The sequence below is a fragment of the Cricetulus griseus genome, chromosome 2, assembly GCF_003668045.3.
Source record: "Cricetulus griseus strain 17A/GY chromosome 2, alternate assembly CriGri-PICRH-1.0, whole genome shotgun sequence".
Lineage (NCBI taxonomy): Eukaryota > Metazoa > Chordata > Mammalia > Rodentia > Cricetidae > Cricetulus > Cricetulus griseus.
The window spans coordinates 414843032-414848589 of record NC_048595.1 but is presented as its reverse complement, the minus strand read 5'-3'; positions in this window follow the sequence as shown (position 1 = coordinate 414848589).

Sequence of the window (5558 nt, the reverse complement as noted above, 5' to 3'; positions counted from 1 at the left end):
AGTGTACCAAAGGATGATTTGTATTCTCTTCCATTCTTTAGCTCCAGTCTCCTGGGTACTCCACTCTTTTATTTACTCTAGACTGTTCATCCACTCAGTGGGGACTTGCTTGTCAACTTGGAAGGGGGAAGACTTTCCAAGCACAAAGCAGACCACCCTGATTGTCACAGCCTTAATATTAATTGGCAACTTGACAGGACCTGGAACCACCTGGGATAAAGCCACAGGGCACAACTGTGAGGGATTCTCTAGTTTAAATAAATTTAGGAAAACCCATCTCACCTGCTGAAAGTACCCAGCCCAGGAGCTGGGGCCTTGGACTAAATAAAGGAAATCAACACTATGATCCCTTTCCCCTACTTCCTGGCTGTGGTGCAGTATGGCCAGCCACCTCATGCTCCTGTCTCCACACTGTCATTTCCTTAAACTGCGAGACAAAACAATCCTTTCTTCCCTAAGAGGCTTTTGTCAGGTATTTTATTCCGACAAGACATATTACTAACACAAGTGTAAACTCTGTACTCAACATTAATTTCAATGAGTGTCAAGACTCTCACAAATTTCAGGAATTTCTAATTGCTCCGTCTTTATGAGCACACAGGATTTGAGAAAGGGGGAAAGGAAACAAAAGAAAATAATTTTTAAGAAGAATGGCAATCTCACTGGGAATACAAACTACACTTAAGGGCAGGCCCCATGCCCAGCAGGAGATGACCAACATAGAATTAACTCAGTGATATTTTGGTAGACTTTTTGTCTCATATTGCTTTGTTTGGGCATTTTTTTTGGTCTTATTGGGGTTTTTTTGCTTGTATATTATGGCTTCAAATTTGTGTTTTTATGGGTGTGTGTGTGTGTGTGTGTGTGTTGTTATGCTTTTTCTTATTTCATGTTTTTGTTTTAATACTGGTTTGTTTAGGACTTGCTTATCTGCCTATTTGGTTTCTAGAGAGAAAAAAGAAAGCATGCTGTTTAATGGCTGAGGAGGTGGAGAGTATACAGAAAGAGTTAGGGGAGAGGAAACTGATCAGGATATATTTTATGAAAAAATTTATTTCCAATAATATATATGCATAATATATATATATATATATATATATATATATATATATATATGCAGTAAAAGGCAGTATAGAGGATGGTGGTGCATGTATTAATTAGTACTAGAGTAGACAGAAGGCTTGAAAGTCTGAAGACAGCCTGGGCTACCCTGAAGGCCAGGTCTTTATGATGGTAACACACACCAGTAGTCATCTTCCTAAAGAAGAACAAACAAGAGGATTGGGAGTTCAAATTCAGGCCAGACTACTGTCTTAATTAGGGTTTCATTGCTGTGAAAAGACACCATGATCAAGGCAACTCTTATAAGGGGAAACGTTTAACTGGGGTGGCTTACAGTTCAGAGGTTTAGTCCATTATCATCATGGTGCAACATGCTGGCGTGTAGGCAGACATAGTGCTGGAGTAGTAGTTGAATATCCTACATCTTCACTTGCGGGCAACAGAAAGTGACCTGTCTGTCTCCCTGGGTGTGGCTTGAGCATATATGAGACTACAGAGTCTGCCCTCACAATGACACACTTCCTCCCACAAGGCCATACCTACTCCAACAAAGCCATACCTCCTAATGGTGCCTCCCCCTATAGGGGGCATTTTCATTCAAACCACCTGAGCTACACTGAAGGATCTTGTCTCATTTTTTTAAAGAGATGTCATAGAAATAATATTTACTGAATATCTTTATCTTACTGACAAGGAAAACATTGTCTGAAAAATAAGATAGCATTTACAATGGAATTGGAAAAATTTATAATTTAAATCCCATATTCTTTCTGGCCCCCTTATTCCTATCCAAGTGACCTCTGATTATCCACGCCATCTGAAATTAAATAGGAGCATGTTTGTGAATGGGTTTTGAGAAGTAGAAAACAGTAAAGAAATAAAAGATGTAGGCATTGCCATCTCTTTATTTCCATAACTATCAGCTGTTAATCTTAGAAAAGAAAGCAGATGGAGATGTTTGCCATAGTGTCTTGTAGCCTTCGTCCCATTATCATCTGCAACCACTCAAGACACCGCTGGTAGAAAAGTCTGGGGTCCAAAGAGAAGTACACAAGTCAGGAGAGGCAGTCAGTCTGTCAAGACAGATTAAAAACTGACTGAAGTGGTTTCACATGCTCAGCCCTTAGAACCAGACACCTCTCTGCTGTGATTCGAGACTGAGTCTAGACATCATCCACTTCTGTGACCAGTGATATGCAGTTTCTATTCATGGTATTAACAAGTGTGAGTAACAAGTGTGAAGACCAGGCACTCCATTATCTCAAGGATAGGTTTACATTATTATGTGTGAGAACGCCTCCGATAGCCTTGCCAAGTGGCGTTACTGAGTTAGCCCCCAGACATTAAGGGACAGAGTAGTTGACCTAACATGAAAATGTCTCATCTTGACGTCATTTGTCTTCTAAATGTCAGCAAATTTTAAATAACTAACCCAACTTTTGCATTCTACCGAAGAACTCCCTCACCCATCACCTTCTAATCACTAAACTATACTTTATTCTTCTGTCTTCATCCTCTTGGAGCACTAAGTTGTAATCCTCAGGAGCTCAACTTCTTTCTGAAACCCTATCTAAATTATTTCACACTGTGAGCCCCAGGTTTCTCCACAGTATTTAGACCATTCCTTCAGGGCCTGAATATCTCTTCCTCTACTCTGTCTTGTCCTGTCCCTAAAAGTTCTCAGTGCTCTTCTTTTTCTCTCTATGTTGTTGGGTGGGTCTTGTTGGTGTGTGTGGATATGTATGTGTGTGTGTGCATGCACGTGCTTGCTTACTCGTGAGAGTGTGTGTAAGGGTCAGGACAACTTCAGGTGTAAGTCCCTCGCCTGCACTTGGCTTGAAACAGGGTCTCTCTTGTTGCTCACTGCTGCATGTTTCAGGCTGCCTGGCTCCCAAGCTTCCAGCAGCTCTTTAGTCTCAGTCTCCACCTCCCTTGGGAGCACACTGGGATAACAACTGCACTACTGCACCCAGCTTTCATGTGGATCTTAGGGTTCCCGACTCAAGCCATCTAGGCAGGAAGCACTTACAAAGCAAACCATCTCCCCAGTCCCTCTTTATAGTTTTTCTTGGTCCACAATTTCTCCTGTTATGGCTGCATGTCCAACAACTGGTCTCCACCTACCTCCAGCAAATCAGACCCATCATACCTAATTCGTTTCCCAAATGGCACATTCACAGACAAACTTCTTATTCCTCCTGACTTTGAAATTTCCATTAATGGGGCCACCATCTTCCCAGCACCCCAAATTCTGACCCTAATTCTTCCATTCTATTTTCCATGGACAGTTTTCTGTCCCAAGCCACCATCTTGTCTGGTGTATGTACTCATTTACGGTACCCTCTTACAAGCTAGTCTATTGTACACACAGTTTATGTTCCTTGCTAGGTCTAAGCTCCTTGAGAAAAACCTGCTTTGCTCAATGTAGGTCACCCAGAAGACCCAGCATAGCATCTGCTGCAAAGCAGAGAATATTAGTCATGCGTGGTTGATACATACCTGTAATCCTAGCACTCAAAGTTCCAAGACAGGTGGATGGAGAGTTTAAAGTTGTCTACATAGACCCTGTTTCAAAATACAATGAATAAAGAAAGAATAATTAAAAAAGGAAAAATGAGTATTCTTGGGTACATTTTATTTATATCTGCCACTGTCATCCCTCATCCACAGTCAATGACAGTGAACTATAATTGTGTTTAATCAGAGGAAAACTGCCAGAGAAATATTCTAAGTGATACCATAACATGCAGAGTCCCTGCTGTATGGGATTTATTATGTGTGTGACAAACGTTTTAAGTCATCAGTAACCACATGAAAACAAAAATCTATATTTAGAAGGGACAATGAAATGTGTGGAGAACCAAATTCATGTCTCCCATTTGAGCTATTCCCTTGGTTTGTTCCTTTAGTGGTAGAATTCCAGCTCCAGCTCCCTGTAGTTCGTGTGTCCTGTTATTACTCCCACACTTAGTTATGAGAGCTCTGTATTGCTAAAAGAAACATTCAAAACACTGCAACTCTAACTCAGTGGAAGTGCACACCTCTGAGAGTGAGTGACTCAGCACTGTGATGGTGCCCACATTCCTGCCCACGTTGCTGACCACCTGTGCCAGTGCTGTGTTTGGTGCTGCCTGGAATTAACTGAGCACAGACTACAATTCTTAGGTTTAGGGTTTGCTTCCTTACTTTTGTTTGATAACAAAATCAGCACGTATTAATAATTAATATCAAAAATCAGCACATATAATCAGGTAGAGTAGCCAGACTTGCTGATTTCCTGGACAGATTCATGGATTTAATCTACCAATAGGAAGAGAGCAGGTGCGGAGCTTCTTCTAGCCTGGAGCACTGGAAGGAAGCTTGCACCGACCTGCACACTGCCACAGACAGCCTGCAAACCTCTTATCATAGGGACTATAAACAGGCAAATGAGGCATTTTTAAGAGCAGTTCATGCAATTCAACATTTTTTATTAATGTCTGGCTGGTGGGCAGTATAAAACTAACACATATATATACCCTGGTCTACAGAGTGAGTGCCAGGACAGAAACTCTGTCTTGAAAAATCAAAAAAAAAAAAAAAAAAAAAAAAAAAACCAACCCACATATATACCAACACCAGTCCTCTATGAACTCTAATTTGCCATCAGTCAGAATGCTATTGCTAATAGTTCATTCTGGCAGAATTAACAATGCATTTACAAAGGAGGTCTGATTCCAATGGCTGACATCTCTAGCTGGTGTGAGGGCAGACACTGGCACTCTGCTTAACACAGAGCTCTCCCTGAAACAATACTGCCAGGTTGTGTTCCCTGCAAAGCTCAGGTAGCACTACTCTGCTGTTCATGTCTCACTTCCTGTAGCCTGAGACTCAACAGCTGTCCCCACCTTATTCCACCCCTGCCTGTCACACTCCAAATTCCAGGCAATGGAATAACTAGCTCACTCTGTCCCCTCGTGGACCTTTGCTTCTCTTTATTCAGTGTAATATGTCTGTTCATTAATCTCACCCTCAAGTCTCAGTTAAAACCTCAATTCCCATGACTCTCCTTCAACCAGATATTCACTTTATCTGTTTCTGTCAAATAATTGTCATTACTTCCTACTTTACAATTGGTTTTTGTTGTTTCTGCGAGCCTCCATTCCCTCTACTAGCATATAAATTCCCTCTGGGTCAAACTTTTCTTTTGTATACTTACAGCATGTGCTAAATGTTTGTATTTGGAAGTCTATTAATATAGCTTGGCATCTGAGTACAGATGTTTCCAACGTTGTGAATGGAAATGGAAAGTCTTTGGTGGCTCCGCTGTGCTTTCGGGGCCATTTATCTCTAAGCCTTCCCTTTGAGCTAATGGTCATTGCTAGGGATTAGAGTGGTCTCTCTTGATGTTCTTTCCACTCCATGTTTGCTCTGTGCTGATCTTTTTGGTCGTTGGCTGTATCTAGTTCTACCATGAATAGTGACTCCACAAGACTTTCTTTCCATAAGCTATGTCA